Genomic DNA, 17,800 nt, shown 5'->3' on the forward strand with positions numbered 1-17,800 from the left:
TAGTCTACTGTATGGCTATCACGGCAGGTTTGTCCATGCATCTGTCTGTTCGTTGGGCATTTGATTTGTTTCTAGTTTTTGACTATTACAAATAAAGCTACTATGAACATTCCTGTGTTTGGGTGGATGTCCCATGTTCATTTCTCTTGGGTAAATACCCAGGAGTAGAAAGACCAGGTTGAATGGTAGGTGTACCTTTCACTTTTTAAGAAACTGTTAGTTTTCCAAAGTGTTTGTACTATTTTACATTCTTACGTTCCATCTCTTCATCAGCGCTTGGTATTGTCAGCTTTTTAACTTTAGCCATTCTAATTGGTCTGTGTTGGTATCTGGTGGTTTTAATTTGCAATTTTCCCTATGACTAATGATCTTGGCTACCTTTTCATGTGCCTATCAGCCACTTATGTAACTTTATTTTGTGAAGTGTCTGTTCAAATCTTTGCCCACTTAAAACATTGCATGGGTTGTCTTCCTCCTATTGAGCTATAATCTTTATATATTCTGGATACCAGTCCTTTATCACATTTATGTATTGCAAATCTTTTCCCATTCTATGCCTTATCTTTTCATTTTCTTAAGAGTTTCTTTCTAAAAGCAAATTTTAAAATTTTGATAAAGTTCAGTTTATCAATTTTCTCCTTTATGAAAGTTTGGTTTTTTTGTCTCCTTCAATATTGAATAGATTTTCTCCTGTGTTTAGCCCTAGGGGCCATCTAGTTTCAGGTTTTGCGTTTAGGTCTATCATTAATTTTTAGTTAGGTGCACCTGAATGGCTCAGTCAGTTAAGCATCTGAATTTGGCTCAGGTCATGATCTCGGGGTCCTGGAATTGAGCCCTGTGTTGAGCTCCCTGCTCAGCGGGGAGTCTGCTTCTCCCTCTCCCTCTGCCCCTCCTCCCCCTCGTGCTCTCTCTGTCTCTGTCTCAAATAAATAAAATCTTTTAAAAAAAATTATTAGGTAATTCTTCTGTATAGTAAGAAGTAAGGGTCAGTGTTCATCCTCCCCGCCCTAATGTGGCTATGTAGTTGTCCAACAGAATTTATTAAAAAGATTTTCCTTTTCCCCATTGAGTTGTATAACCACTTTTGTTGAAAATCAGTTGACCATTTATGTGTGGATCTGTTTTGGAGTCTCTATTCTGTTCCATGTGGAGGTATCTAATGAGATTATTGAAACAGGAATTAGAGATACTTTTTTTGCTGAATATTAGCCATGTATCTCTGCCTAGCCCATGGAAAAAAGCATCTTTCTTTACCGCTGTCAAGTTTGCTTGTCAATTCTTAAATTCTTGAGTGAAATACATATTTCTTATGGGCTAACATTAGAGGGAAGACCTACAACAATAAGGCAAAGGGAAATATGAAAACTTGGGTGTAGACTTGGTCAGATGCACCATGTCGCAAAGTATTTCGGGGACCTCATTGTTTTTACAACACTAAATTTATTCATGTATTATTTCTGTGGACAAATTTACAGGGTAAAGAACTGAAAATGCCTGAAGACAGCTTAAGGATCTGGGAACTTTCTTTGCAAAGACAATCAAGAATCTGGACATTGGCAAACTACCCAGCCTTTTCTTATTCCAATTCGTGCCACAAAAGGTCGCCTTTCAGGGGACCAGCACCCCTGGCCAGGTTTCCCTGGCATTGGTGTAGATGTGTGGGCCTTTCTATCTCTAGAGACCAAGAGAAGCAAGTGCTTGGCCTAAATGGATTCAACCACCATCCAAGAATAGTGCTCATCCCATGTCATGGGGGTTCGAGAAATACTTTTTGTTCCCGTCAAGGGTCTCTTTATTTCCCTCCATTTATCTAGGTATAATGGCCTAAGGAAAGAAGGGCACTAGCCCAACTTACTGTAAACAAGAGTTTGAAATAAATACGAGAGCAGTTTTGAGGACATAAGGGTGGAAGAGACTAAATTTGAAGTTCAATTTTAGCGGATCATTTAAAAGGGTAGAAGAATATGTTGAAGAACATGTGTTCAGAAGCGTGGGGCCTGGGGACCCGGAAAATCTAAGTTTGTATTCTGATTTGGGCACACATCTAAGAAAGGTTAACCTCTCTCCCTTCTCTTAACGAGAGCTACACATGGTATTAGGAGCAGGACATGATGATTCTTCACTATGCTTATTTAATGGCAAGTAAATTTAGAAATATATTCTAGACAAATCTTTTTCCACTTACACATGCAATGGTTTTTTTTGCTTTCACACTTTAAATTTTGACCCTCTTTCCATGACTACAATTACATCTTCTTGGTAGAAAAAGTCAGTCAATCAGGAATTAATTTATAGCCTTCAGCAAGAGGTTTTGAAAGCGCCTGGAAATTAAAGTTACAGGGTTTGGAACTGTTAATGATTTTCTGAAGAGGGTCAAATCCACCACTTGCTAAGCCTGATCCCTTTAAGGTCCTCAAAAATGTAGTAAAACTCCTAGGTCATAAAAAGAAAGGAAAAAAAAAATTTTTCCCCAATGTTTGTGTTTTTGAATGTTGGCTGTGGTGAATATTAATACTGAACGTTCATGTTTAACCTTTTGTCTAATTATTTGAATTCAGGTCCTCCTCTTAGGCTATCGTGTGTGTGTGTGTGTGTGTGTGTGTATGTTAGGTGTGTGGAGGATGCCATAAGGTATCTTTAAGTTTCTATAATTGCAAAAGTTGTTAGCTGCCTTGAATCACGGTGAGCCAATGGATGCTTTTTAAGCACTGTTTATTCATGACTAATTCTTGATTTCCTACTTTGCATACTCTAAACCTGAAACTTTTTGTAGTTTATCTCCATAGCAATTCTGATCCATTTCTTCATGATGTTGCAATAACTCTCTTAGCATCTAAATTAGAAAATAAAACTAATGCTGGTAGTAGTTTGTTTTTGTTTTCTTTAGAATGATAGTTTCCAGTTGTATTTTTATTATTTCAGGCTTGTCAGTAGTAGGATATAATTACATCCATTTTGGACACCATTTAATGTATTAAACATGAAGTTTGTAGACCACCTGGTGGATTTGGGGGGTCCAAAGGTTACACAACAATTCTGTAACTTTTGAAAGACTTTGGCAACATTTTTTTTCCTTCAATTGTAAGTCATTATTTTGTGAGGTAATCTAATTAGAAAAAAAATTGTTTCTTCTAAGTGCAGGCCCCTCCATTGAGCCAATAAAGAATTTGTTTGAAAATAATTCCCAGCTTTTAGAACTACTAAGAGTATAAATTTTTTCCCCTTTAATTAGTATCTTAGATTTTTTTTTTAACCAATGCCAAATGCAATGTGAGCTCAAGTTTTTTAGTTCAGTTCTAAACTTAGAACCCGTGATTTTCAAGTGGGTTCTAAATTTGGCAAAATGTCTTCTCCCTGCCATAGTAGCTGGTGTTTTCCCATTCTTAAGGGTTCATACATCTTATTTCTAAGCAAGCAAGTAGTGTTTTTCTTCACTTTTTAATAATTTTTTTCCCATTTCCCTTTTAGGGAATACCAAATGTGATGCAACCTTTTTTAGACTGTAAAATAAAGTAGATACGGCAGCTTTTTGAAAGAGAAGGGAGAGTGGTAAGGGGGGGTGGGTAGTCATTTAGCTTCTCCCTTTCAACAAAAAGATAAATACCGTATGTCTTAGATACCGAGTTATATGAAGTTTATGTATATGTTGGTCGAAATCACCAAGTCAGAATTCAATTCAGATACTTCTCTTTCCTGCAAATTTCCGCATACAAATGAGCCCCAGCCCCTTCCTGAGAAAAACGTGGGAAAGAGCGTCGCGTTCGGTCGCCACTTCAAGAAGTGTGTCCTATGAAGCCATCTCCTGCCGTCTGCTCTGTGCTAAATACTTAATCCCACTCCTTGCAGAAAAGGACACCAGGCAAGGTGTTCAAGGCAGAACTCTCTGGCTGCAGAACGCAGGCCCCAGCCACTGCCCAGTCAAGGTTGTCAGTGCAGAGATGTTGTTGACAGTTGAAGACAGCCACTTCCTCATTCTGCAAGGTGTCCGAGGGAAGGACGCCAGGTCCTGTCCCCAAAACAGGCTCGCTCGCACACATCCCCCACTCACCTGCACCTATCTCTGCCCTTCAAGCTCCAGGCTGGGCTCTCCCACTCTCATAGCCCTCGTATCTCTTTTTCCTCCCATTACAACCATCTTTTCATGAAAATAAAATGAGCCAGAGGAGAGAAGACCAGCATGAAGAAGAAGGTGCAACCAGGCTCTGCTTCCCTCCAGGACCAGACTTGGGGATTTGGTCCCTCAGCTGCACACCTCTGCGGCAGTGTGTGTCTGTCTGAGCAGCTTCCTTTTCTCCCCATGACCATGTTGTTGAGGCATCTGCACCCGCCCCCCCCAGCACAGAATGCGAAGCTCCAGCATGCTCGGGGAGTGTCTCCCAGCACCTCCTCGGAGCTCTTGGCAAATAGCATCCCGTTCACTCAGGTCTCTCCAGCCCAGGCTCACTGCTCTGCTACTCTTCTCTTTAGGCCTCATCTAGCAGGTGGAGGCCTCCAACAGGAGAGCGGCCTTGACCGTCCCGTCCAACAGGTTCCTCTGCTTTATTCTCTCTTGCTTCTGCAGTGCCAAGAGGGGAGGACTGGAATACTTAAGATATTTCCCACTCCCGGTCTCCCTGGGTACTAAGCATTCTGACTACTAGACTCGGGGCAGAGGCAGCAGGAGAATTTTCTGGGATGGATGACCCTCCCATCCTCCATCCACTGCCCCGGGCAGCTGTCTCCCCTCCCCACCCTGCAAGTGTGGGTAGAATTCCATTGACCTCAACATTCCTAGAGTGGCTGCAGTTGGCTTGGACATCCAACCTTGAAGGGAATGCAGCCCAGTGAGCCAGCCTATGATCTGCCCCAGTAGACAGTGCGGATCACTGGAGTCCAGGGAATAGTCCTGAGGAAGGAACTCAGATCGGTTTTTAAATCCGCAGGTCATCCAGGCTAGTCTCCTACCTCCGACAGTGGCACAAAGGGCTAATCGGAGAGAAAACATTGTTGCTCTCCCCCATGCCAGCCTCAACACACAACATTCTGGCTTTCCTTCATGATATATTATTTACCTGGCCTTTCCTCCAACTTTTCTATTTTGGCTCTCAGTCATCTGTCAGTGTTTTTATATTGAATAATCGGAAGGAAAGAGCATTAACCAGGCGAGGGGCGAGAAGCCTTGGATTTAATCTGTAGTTCTGTCAGAGGTGATACATGCCCACCACCACCGCCCCAGCCCCCCCAAGTCCTGGTTCTGAGTTCCCTGGGCCTACTTCCTTCATCTAGAATGTGATTGGGGGGGTGGGGGGAGCAGATGCATTTGGTTATAACCATGTTCTAAAATTCCATGAACCTTCTTTAAACTGCTGCTTAATAGTATAGTAAATGGACAATAGTATTTAAAACACTACCCTAAGATAGTATTTTCCCCACAATTATCCTTAAATTACTTTGGTCACACTTTGAGGAGCAATGCGATTTCTAGTCTTCCAGGTTTGCTCACCTGGTTCAGTCTCTTCGTGACTGAATTAACCTCCTCCTGTTCCCTCTTTTTCTTCAGCTTTACTGACTGCAGATCTCTTGTCTTTTTTTTCCTCTTTGTAAATCTACTTGTATTTAGAAAGTCTCAGAACACTCGATTGTCTTTGTTGCCCATCTGTAGAGACACCCCAGCTCTGAAGAAAGCAGTTTGTACCAAAGGCCAGGTTAATGGTGTTTTCCATTTGTTTCTTCCTGGTCCTCCAGTCTGGTGGCATTGTGATGGCAGCCTTTTGGGGCTACGCACAGCGTCTTCCAAGATACCTTTCCTGTATTATAAATAGGAGCTCACAGTCCATCATCTTCTAAGTACATCTGAAATCTTTTTGCCCAAATACTTCACTCTTTGCCACATGAATACCTGTCTTCCACTTTTTGCCCATTTCCAGAGCTTTAGGAGATCTTTTGGTTGTTCATCCCCTTGGCCCTTCATCACCTTGAAGAAGAATCATCTACAGAATTGAAGACTGCCCTGTGTATTGCCACTTGCATGCCATTTTCTTAAATGCTGGGGGGGAAAAAATCAAAACATTAAACTCTCGGGGCACCTGGGTGGCTCAGTTGGTTAAGCCTCAGACTTTTGATTTCGGCTCAGGTCATGATCATGGTCAGGATCCGTGTTCAGTGCGGAGTCTGCTTGTCCCTCTCCCTCCCCCTCCACTACTCCCCTCATGCTCTCCCTCTCTCAAATAAATAAATAAAATCTTAAAAAAAAAAAAAGATTCGGGGCACCTGGGTGGCTCAGTCGGTCAATGCCTGCATTCGACTCGAGCCATGATTCCAGGCAGGGTCCTGGGATCCAGCTCCTCACTGAGCCCTGCATCTGGCTCCCAGCTCAGCAGGAAGTCTGCTTCTCTGTCTCCCTCTGCCCCTCCCTGCCTGTGCTCTCTCTGTCTCTCTCTCAAATAAATAAAATCTTAAAAAAAAAAAAAAAAAGATTCTGTCCCTCTGCCTCTGCCCCCCCCCTAAAAAAAATAAAATTAAAAATAAACTCTCATACTCATCTAGATCCCTGGGAGAGGGTAGCAGTTGGTAGGGGATGGTGAGTGAGGAAGAGGTGAAGATCCTTCTTGAAGGATGGGAAAAGAGCATTTCATTTTACCATGGATTTTAGTAGCAAGTTATACAGCAGTTGGTAGTGAAGTCATGATTAGACTCACATCTCTTTGTTACTTTCTCCACTTTATTATATGTAAGCACTTATTCATGACTCAAGTGGCTCCTATAGGCCAGGCTCTAGGCTAAATGCTGAGAAAAATGGTGAATAAAGCATGCCCTGCCCTAGAAGGACTTACAGACTGGAAGTATGGGCAGTTGCAGGCCTGGGTGAGAGCATGTCAAAATAGGAAGGGGCTAAGAGTACAGTAGGAGCTTTGCCCGGAGTGCCACACCCAGGGTTGGGCTCAGATCAGGGTGTTCAAAGGAGGTTTCTGGGAGCAGTGACATCGAAGCTGAAAGACCAGCAGGAGTTACATAGGTGGAGGATTATCCTAACTGACGAACTTGCAAGTGGCTGAGGAAGCATATGCGTCCCAGCACCTCCCAATGGTTCAAGATGGTGGGAGCATGGAGTGTGGGGCTGGAGAGAGAAGCAGGCGCTGACCATGAAAAGCCTAGGATGCTCTGCTAAGGAGTTTGAACATTCTGCAGACAACGGGAAGTCCTGGAGAGATTTTTTAAGTAGGGAAATCTTGTGATCATATTATCATGTTTACCTGGAGTTTTCTAAAGCCAAGGCCCAAGGACATTAGATAGTTAGAAACTGGAGTGCCTGGGTGGCTCAGTCAGTTAAGTGTCTGCCTTTGGCTCAGGTCATGATCCCAGGGGTCCTGGGACGGGGCTCTGCCTAGGGCTCTCTGCTCAGCGGGGAGTCTGCTTTTCCCTCTGCTTCTGTCCCTCCCCTCACTCATGCCCTCTCTCTCTCAAATGGATAAATAAAATCTTTAAAAAAAATAGTTTGAAATTTAGGGTAGACCAAGCAAAAGCCAGTGGCGTCAGCTAGGAGGGTGGCCTTTGAAATGGGAGAAAGTGGGTAGATCAGAGGCGTAAATGAAAGAGGCAGGATCCACAGGACTTGATGGTTTGTTGATTGTTGGGAGTTAGGGAAAGGGAGGAATCAGTGATGAAATGAGTGGGCTTGGGGACCAGGGCAACTGAGCTGGACAGCACCATGAGAGGGTGTTCCTGGGGAGCGCAGAGGTGAGCAAAGTCCCGATTCTCATGGCTACCCTAAAGCATTACTGAGTTTCTAAGACATGGCGGACCCACAAGGATGAGGGACGATTCTAAGAATGAAGTGGGTTTTCTGTACCTACTTGGACCGCTTACCTTGGGGCCCAGCATGCTGGGCGCTACACCCCCCACCCCCCTGCTAGATTCTCTGACCCATCCTCTGTTCCATTATGATGCCTCCTCAATAACTGGTAAAGAACATGGGTTTCCTCGCGTCCCACAGAGACCCTAGGAGGAGGCAATGCTATTCCACTTTTGCTATAGCAGTCGTCTTGCTACCTTTGGAATGTCTCTCTTTGTGATGGTTGGATTTTAGTGCCAAAGTAGAGATTATAAGGAGACATCCATACAGGGTGTCATGGCTTTGGAGCCAGAGAGACCAAGTGGGTAAGCCCTCAGCAACCCTAATTCCCTACTCTGTAAAACAAGGAAAGTAGCCCCAACTCCAAGGACTTGCTTCAAGAGTTATCATGAAATCAAGCATGCGTGGTGCCCAGCAGATGGTAAATGCCTGATAAATCTTAGTTTCTGCCTCCACAACCCCCATCCATGGGCATTTACTCTCCGAACAGCACGGCCTTCTCACTCTGATCAGGGAAGCTCCATGCTGCTCTTCGCTTTACCATCCTGCTCATACCTGGTTTGCTGTTGTCGTTGCTTTTCATTTCTTAGACAATGGAGAGGAAGAGGGAGAAGAGAAAAAAGGGGAAGGGATCCAAATCCAATACAGCAACTTTTCTAAGTGAGTGGAAGTTTTGCCTGAAAGAGTTCCTTCAAGTGCCTGACATCAGTTAATCTGTGGCTGGTGACAGTCATGTGTGTCTATGGTAGCACACTCAAGACAGGATACTTGAATGGAGCCGGAATGTTCCGGCCAATGGGTAAGAGGGTAGCTTCTTTTCCTTCATAGGCTGACTCTGTCCCACCACTCTTTGCAGCTCTGATGTGACTGGCATCTCACTTTAGAAAAATGCAGGTCTTCTGCCTTGAGTCTGCTCCAAATGTTTCAGCTTTTGGAGATATGGACGTAAATTCTTTCTTATTGCTCTTCCTGGATGTAGATAGCATCTACCCCTGGCATTTATGGCTCACAAACTCCCTCAGGACACCTTTCTTAGATGTTGGATGGATTTAGGGAACATTTTTGAGTGGAGCACTGGCTTTGGCCCTGGTTTCCCCATCTACAGCCTTCCCTTACCCCTTCTTGGCATTCTTTTCTTCTGTTGTTCTAGCAGGTCCTCTTCTAATCTCATTTGTATTATTTCGCTCCATTTAAAAAAAAAAAAAAAAAAAAACCTTTGAGAAAGATACAAAGTGCACTTTCAGCCACTGAAGAGTTTAAGAGCTTTATAAAATGTTCTTTGCATCTTCTGTCATTAATAAACATATAGCTTACCCCTTGCCACCATATACTGCTTAGGTCAGGACATGGTTTCTACCCGCCAGAAGTCGACATTTGTGTAGGTAAGGTAAGAAAACACAAAAGGAAAAAGATTGAAGAGACATATTCTACCTCTTTTAAAAGAGAGGCTGGAGGGCGCCTGGGTGGCTCAGTTGTTAAGCATCTGCCTTCGGCTCAGTTCATGATCCCGGGGTCCTGGGATCGAGTCCCACATCGGGTTCCCTCCTCGGCGGGAAGCCTGCTCTCCCTCTCCCACTCCCGCTGCTTGTGTTCCTGCTCTCGCTATGTCTCTCTCTGTTAAATAAATAAAATAAAATCTTTAAAAAAAAAAAAAAAGAGAGAGAGAGGCTGGAAACCAGAGAGGTAGCCTCTCCAAAATCTATTCTTCTGCGTGGGATGAGATTATTAATTTCCTTATTTACTATTTTTCCCTGAAGTGTTGAAATAAGTGCCTTTTGATGCTTAGGCTTGAGAAAAGCTTGTTTCCGGAAGCCACTTGGCAAGTATAAATCCCAGGAACTAGGTGCTTCAAGCACCGTGTTTGTGAAGCAGCGGCTATTGTTGGGAGAGAAGCAGGGGGTGGGTGGGGGCGGAGTAGAGAAGGCTGGGGGGGGGGGGAGAGGGAGGGATGGGGCGGGGGGAGCCGGGAGGGAGGGGGAGAGTGACAGTACGGGGAGTGCAGCGCTGGGTGGGAGTGGCCAAAATCCCAGAGCGTTGGTCCTTATAGGGACCTCGCAGGTGGGGCTTACTCTGCGTCCCTCTTCCTACCACCACTGGCATCCGCCAGGGAATCCACTACTCCTGTTACATCTGGAGTATTTCCAGGTGAATCTAAACTGGTTTGTTGTTGTTGTTGTTCCAAATGTAAAACCTAGACTGAATTCCTTGAATTGGGCGAGCACACACTTGGTGTCAAAGTAGGTTTTCTACACAAGAACAGTGATAACACTTGAGGGGAGTTGATGAACCTTTGTTATATCTGGCACTGTGGGAAAAAATGTGTTTTAACCTCAGAAAGCCTCTTTGTTGCCACACAAACGCAACCATTTCGAAACCTGGCATTACGGTTTTGACTTTAAAGATTTTTAATAAACTCCGTGAATCAAAATACGAATAGATTTACGAGCTTACGAACTATAACGTCTCACACAGTAAAAAGCGGAAAAGAAAATCTGTTAAAACCGGTTCAGGTGGGAATGCAAGCTGGTGCAGCCACTCTGGAAAACTGTATGGAGGTTCCTCAAAAAGTTGAAAATAGAGCTACCATATGATCCAGCAATTGCACTACTGGGTATTTACCCCAAAGATACAAAAGTAGGGATCCGAAGGGGTACGTGCACCCTGATGTTTATAGCAGCAATGTCCACAATAGCCAAACTGTGGAAAGAGCCAAGATGTCCATCGACAGATGAATGGATAAAGAAGATGTGGTATATATATACAATGGAATATTATGCAGCCATCAAAAGGAATGAGATCTTGCCATTTGCAACGACGTGGATGGAACTGGAAGGTATTATGTTGAGTGAAATAAGTCAAACAGAGAAACACATGTATCATATGATCTCACTGATATGAGGAATTCTTAATCGCAGGAAACAAACTGAGTGTTGTTGGAGTGGGAGGTGGGGTGGGAGGGATGGGGTGACTGGGTGATGGACACTGGGGAGGGTGTGTGCTCTGGTAAGCGCTGTGAATTGTGCAAGACTGTTGAATCTCAGATCTGTACCTCTGAAACAAATAATGCAATATATGTTAAGAAAAAAAAAAGAAGAAAAAGGTAGTGGGAGGGGAAGAATGAAGCGGGGGAAATCGGAGGGGTAGACGAACCATGAGAGACGATGGACTCTGAAAAACAAACAGGGTTCTAGAGGGGAGGGGGGTGGGAGGATGGGTTAGCCTGGTGGTGGGTATTGAGGAGGGCACATTCTGCATGGAGCACTGGGTGTTGTGCACAAACAATGAATCATGGAACACTTCATCTAGAACTAATGATGTAATGTATGGGGATTAACATAAGAATAAAAAAAAAGTTATCTGTGAAAAACAAAAAAAAACAGCGGTTCATAGAAACATTGCCCCAGATGGTCAAGATAGGGGCCAACCTAAACAGAATTGAATTTGAAGCTGCCCATAGCAACGGATTTGACCGACAAAAATGACCACATGACAATACATTTTGCTGCATGTCCCTAAAGTCAACATACTAGAACGTAATTTAATCTATGGAGGGAAGGGAATTCTAGGTATCATTTCTTAAAATTGAGTATCAACAACGTGATAGGTGTGGACAGAAAGCCAAACCGCACCTTTACGTTCGCGGACATTGGGTGCCTCTGATGAACAAAGTGCTGGAGAAACAGACGAAGAGAGCATAATATGGAATATATTTATATAGGTTACAAAACATGATCATATATTGTTCTATGCACAACAACGTAGAACCATTGGAAAGGCAGAACTCAAAAATGAAAGAAAGCTCCACCAAGTTGAGATTTACAAAAGGTTGGGAAGGTTTTAAAGGACAGGTTGGATTGTAGCAGTAGAGGTGGGGGAAGGACACTACCAGCAAAAGAAACAACCAGAAGCTCGAAGGTAGGAGAGTACAAGGTCCAGGTGGATTGGAAAATAGGCGAGCAGTAGAAGGGGAAGCAGAGAGAAATGTGCCTTAATAGGGAGGGCCCTGAAGGCCAGGTGAGGATTGTGGAGTTAATTTGGACGAAAACGTTGTAATTAAGTGGAAAGTTTTTAAGCAGTGGAGTTTTATGCATTGGGAAAATACTAATAATACCAGTTTTTAAAATGATCTATAAAATAAACAGCCAACATCTGTTGATCATCTACAGTGTTTTAAGCAATTTACATACTAGGCTCAGCTCTTTCTGTATATGAGCTCATTTAAACTCAACTCCCCTCAAAGGGGAGTATTATCCATTTTATAGGAGCAGTTGAGGCTCAGAGAGGTTGATTCACTTGGTCCAAGGTGACGCAGCTAGTTAGTGCCAGGGCCAGGATTTTAAAGATTTTATTTATTTATTTGAGAGAGAGAGAGAATGAGAGAGAGCACATGAGAGGGGGGAGGGTCAGAGGGAGAAGCAGACTCCCTGCCGAGCAGGGAGCCCGATGCAGGACTCGATCCAGGGACTCCAGGATCATGACCTGAGCCGAAGGCAGTAGCTTAACCAACTGAGCCACCCAGGCGCCCCAAGGGCCAGGATTTTAAAATACGGGGTCTGGTTCCAAACTCTCCTCTCTGAACCACAAAATAGCTAATGCCAGAACTAGAGTTGAGGCCAATAGAAATGAAAAAAAAAAAAAAAAGAAATGATTCAAAGTATTGTGACATAGATGTTATAGAATTTAATGTGAGGAAAGAGCTAGAAGGGGGCAATCTCAGACTCCTAGAATTGGAGCCAGTGTGGGACGTCGGAGTGAGTGGGGAAATTGGAAAGAGGCATGCTCTAGCAAGGAGGCAGGTGAACTTGAGAAACTGGTGAGTGGTGGGGTCCAGGAGAGAGCCTAAGGCTGAAAGGGAAGTTTAGGGTCATTTATGTAGAGACGGAGGTTAAGACTCAACGTGCAGTCGCCTAGGTCGCTAAGAGAGCAGAGAAGCAAAAAGCCGACTGGAAACTGAATTATGGGGAAAGAAGGAATATCCACTAAAGAAGACACATCAGTAGAGACGAGAGGTAAAATCTGTTTCAAGTAGATGCTGATTCTTTTCTTTCCAGCAGTTACCTAATTCTGATTTGTGTTATCAGGATGGTCACTTGTTGATAACAATGGAGATGCCTTTACTTCAGGCCTATGATAAATGTGCTTGACTTACGTATATATAGTACAGCATACTATATATATATATATATATAGTATATTTCCTTATAGGGAAAAGTTTCTAGAGTAACGAGGTCTGAATTTTTCAAAATGATCGAATCTTTGAGTCCTTTATTAGCAAATTTCCTCTTTTAACAAACTGGGGCTTTTATTTCTAATTACAGAAGATAGATAAATTGATTGTAGAAAACTGGGGAAATACTGAAGGGTGTAAGGAGAAAACAAAGATAACCTTTCACCAGAAATAAACACTATTACCATTTTTTAGTATATCCTTCCATTCTTTTTTGGATTTACATATACACTTTTTTCCAAACCAGGGATCCTTCGTAAGATATTATGAATCTTTCTCCATGGCATTGAATTTAGTATTCATAACAACTGGATAGTAGCACCATGGTAATCTGTCATAAGGGTGGACCAGAATTTATTTCACCAAACCCCTGTCATTGGGTATGTAGGTTGTTTCCACATTGTAGATAATGCTGCAGTTAATATTGTTAGACCTTTGTGCTTTTTACTTCTTTCTGATTGTTTTCTAAATATTTCCTAGAAGTGAAATCACTGGTCAAATACCATGAATGTTTCCAAATCAGTTCCATTTCTGAGTGTGGGATCAATTTGCTGGTAGTACTGATGTTAGGATATGCTAAATCCGGTTATCTCCTTCCTACTTCCTTATTCCCATTCTTGCAAGGCAAAAGAAAACCTTAGAACAAAGATTAACAGCAACCTTTCAGAAAAAGCATACATGTATTTTTGTCGTTGATTTTTTTTTTTTTTTTTTTAATTAACATCTTCATGAGCAACAGGTATGGGTCAGCAATCACCTGCTATTTAGCCCCACAAGCCACTCTGGGCACTCAGTGGTTTTTAAACAAAAAGGCCTGGTACCTGGCTAGGGAGATGAGACCATCTTTCCAACCAGTCCAGCTCCTGATTGGCAGAGGGACTCCTGTGCTTCTTCTGGCCTCTGACTTTCATTAGAGGCAAATCCAAGGTGGGGAATCTCACCCAGGTGAGGATGATATTTATCAGGGCTGCTAGGATGGCTGTTCTAGGCCTTGGTGATGTGCAGGGATCTTCTTTGCATTTCCCAGAGGCCTCTGGCCTGAGCACTAATTTTTGTCTTGGGTCTCCCTGGCAGAGCAAAGTACTCCCCTTTCCTGTCTCCAGAGTCTTTCTCTGGGCTTGGGACAGTCCCACAGTCTTGGCGCCAAACTCGTTTGCTGCTCTGGGGGGGCTCTGGCTGCAGGTCATGGATGCTGAGCACATCTCCCGATCTGCCCCTCTCTTCAGTCCTGTTCAGTCAGCCTGCAGTACCTGCACTTGGCATCTAGAGTGGCTGGTACCCTTGATGGGAAACGGGGCTCATTTACTATAGCTCTAATGCAGTGTTTTACAAACTGTGGGGCCCATTGGTGGGCCGGGAAGTAAATTTAGGATTTTAGGAAAAAAGGCAGTCTCTACCACAGTAGTGGTAGGTATTGTCTCGTGAAACCTTTTCTCAGATGTTGTATATACAAATTGTATTGGTCCTATCCAAAAGCCTTGAAAGCCAAGGCTGTAAACCCAAGTCAGGATTCCCATGAGGTTATGAGGTATACCTGGATGGGAAAATGTGATCTTTTTAAAAATTTTATTAGCTAAGCTAATAACTGGAAGGTCATGGGGCTTAATGGAGAAATCTTTAGCTTTGGGGTCAGAACTGGGTCAATATTGTCGCTTTCTCACTTAGCTGTGTGACCTTAGGCAACTTAAGGGATCTCTCTGAGCCTCCTTGTCATGATTTATAAAAAACCAATAAGCATCTTGACCTGTAGGATCACTGTGGAGGATTAAATGAAATGATCTATGTATGGTGCTCAGCACATAGGAGACATGTGATAAATAAAGCTTATTTCTCTAGTCTTTCGTCTGGGCTATAAGACCTCATCCTCTGCAGCACAGTCAGACTCCTCATTCCTCAGCAAGAGTACATGCTACCTATGACGTCCCCCAAAATGGTTCTGTTTCTCACCCAAGGGACCCCTCTGCTTCAGTTTCCTGCTCTCTGTGTTCCCTGTCGTGATAGTAAGTGTTTCTATGAAAGGAATCTCTGATCAAGAAAATTTCAGAATCGCAGCTCATAGCCATAAAATAATAAGGACCCAACTCGGGACTTGCAAGCTCAAGTGTCTAGCCCTGTAGATGGGCCAGGCAGGTAGCATGAGTGGGTGAGAAGTCAAGTAGAAAGCTTAGGCAATGGTGTTGGGATTGTGGCCCAACTATAGGACAAAAACCCCCTTTGAGGGAGGCAGCCATGATTCATGCTGCAAGATTGTCACCCTATCGAAGTGTGGATACAAGCTTATCAGATCTCTGATTTTTCAAAAGAAGCCAAATATCTGGATTTCTTTAATGTGGAAAAAATCCAACTTTTAAAAACACTGTGTTGGCCGAATGAAACATCGGTGCATCAGATAAGGCCAGAGGCCTGCCAGTTTGCACTCCGACCTAACTTTTATGGTTCAGCTGGCTTATTGCAGTCACCCCGGGCTCTCAAGAAAAACCTCCCAAGGTACCCCTGGGAAGTGCTCTTAACATTATTTTGTAGCAAAAATACACGGTAAGCACATAATCTGTTAACTCCAATAATAGATGAAATTTCCACCTACTGAAGAGGAAAGCCACCATTTTCACAAGGTGTTCAATAACGGGGGCAGCAGGAGGAAAGGACTGGACAAAATTAGCTAGTAGGTAGTGTTCTGTCATCCCCTTCTCTGTTTGTTAGTTAACCAAAACCACTCCTAAAACATTTATTCCTTTTTTAAAAAAATAGCTTTCTTGAGCTATAACTCACAATTCAGTGATTTTTGGTATATTCACCGGGTTATGCAACCATTACTATAATGTGATTTCAGAACATTTTTGTCCCCATAACCATTAGCAGTCACTCCCCTTCCCTTCACCTCCCAACTCCTGGCTACCACTAAACTACTTCCTATCTTTATAAATTTCTGCATTCTGGACATTTCATGTGAATTGAGTCCTACAATATGTGGCCTTTTGTCACTGGCTTTTTTCACTTAGCCTCATGTTTCCAAGTTTCATCCATGTTGTAGCAAGAATCAGTCCTTCCTTCCCCTCTGTCGCCGATAATACCCAGCCGTATAGATTGCCACATTTCATTTATCCCCTCATCAGTTGAGGGGCATTTGGGTTGTTTCCACTTTTTGACTATTACAAATAAGGCTGCTATGGACATTCATGTGCGGGTTTTTGTGTGGACACGTTTTTGTTTCTCTTGGATACATACCTAGGAGTGGGAATTGCGGGGTCATATGGTAATTCTATGTTTAACCTTTGGAAGGACTGTCAGACTGATTTCCGAAGCAGCTGCCCCATTTTACACGCTCACAGCCGTGTATGACATTTCCAGTTTCCCCACATCCTCACCCACACTTGCTTTCGTCCCTCTTTTTGCTTGTAGCCGTCTCTGGTAGGTGTGCTAAAACATTTATTCTTAAGGTTTATAGCACTTTCAATACAGCAGCTGAATTTGGTCTGTTGATGTGGTTCTTGAGATCAAGACCCCTAATAGTGATATTTTTTGAATTTAGATCATCGTTTTATATAAAGTTTTACTAATAAATTTTCCCTTCCCCAGGTATACCATTATTTTACTAGGCAGAGGACAGGCATCTTATTAAGAAAAGGTATGATATCTCTTCCCTATTCACCAGTGGAATATTCCAATTCTAGAGATATTATTGGTATACATCAGCTTCGGGACTGTTTTCTCTGCCTCGGCCCTCAGTGCAGCCCCCAGCTGAAGCCACTGTTTGCCCATCTGCAAGCCACATTCAGACAAAACTCAGACTGGGGGCATAAGTACTTAAGCACTCCGGACCAGGTTCCCCTTCTCCGCACACTGACAAATGTAACACCACCTCTCTGCCCTCCACCTGTGGTCTTGCTTTGTGCCTATCCTGTACCACCCTTTCAAGTTAGATAAGGTATCGCTAGTCCTAAGTAAGAGTTGGGGAAACGGAGCACAGACCTTAGGGGCTATCCAGAAGTCCCTGTGTGGGGGATTGGGAGGTTTGGAACTCAGTGTTCCAGGTTGTAGTCCAGACTTCACAAACCTGTCTTTTCTTTTCCTGAATTCCTCTCTCCTTCATTCTCAGCACACTTGGGGAAAAGAAAAAAAAAAAAGTTTTAAGTATGTATGATCCCTAGTATGGTTGACCTCATCAGACAATTTGGTTTAGTGTTTCTGCTCCTTTTCAGAACCTGGCCCTTTTTGAGAAGGAGAGACAAGAGAATTCACATAGCTTGACTTTAGGACTCATTGCATTGGGGAGGAATCAGTATCCTTCAGCCAAAGACTTAACAGCCCCGTCTGCATTTTCTATTTTTTTACATTAGTGTTAAGTTTCAAAGGTCTGTTAGAAGCACCCTTTGGGTAGACATTCCTGCAGTTTTCTGTGATAAATTCTTATTTGTCTTGCCATAGTTCACTGTATCCAACAAGGAATAACCTTGGCCTAGTTGGAAACTGCTAAATGCTAAAAATGTATGTGTTTGTCTAAATTCAAGATCCCCTCCAGCCCCTCAACCCCATCTTCCCCTTTTTAAGTTATAGGAATGAGATGCAATTGGCATCTATCCTCAACTTAGTATCCTAACATTTACTTACTACTTATTATTCTATTTTCCTGCCTTCTGATTTAGAGAGACCCAAATGCTTATCTCCAAAGATGGAAGAGGAAGATTAAAACAATAATTTGCAGTAAGTACTCTTTCAGCTGTTAATTCATTTATTCAACAGCC

At 43.1% G+C, this 17,800-nt stretch overlaps 1 long non-coding RNA gene across 1 annotated transcript in view; it reads left to right on the forward strand.

The window, feature by feature from the left end:
- Nucleotides 1-17,800, forward strand: part of LOC135363851 (uncharacterized) — a 121,642-nt gene that overhangs the window by 101,096 nt on the left and 2,746 nt on the right. Inside the window, exons 2-3 of the long non-coding RNA XR_010410056.1 lie at nt 16,635-16,683; nt 17,702-17,759. This is a non-coding gene — a long non-coding RNA (uncharacterized LOC135363851). The remainder of the gene's footprint in view (nt 1-16,634; nt 16,684-17,701; nt 17,760-17,800) is intronic.

This window comes from Mirounga angustirostris, unplaced genomic scaffold, assembly GCF_029215605.1.
Source record: "Mirounga angustirostris isolate CCGP_5_RB_7025 unplaced genomic scaffold, mMirAng1.0.hap1 SCAF_3, whole genome shotgun sequence".
Lineage (NCBI taxonomy): Eukaryota > Metazoa > Chordata > Mammalia > Carnivora > Phocidae > Mirounga > Mirounga angustirostris.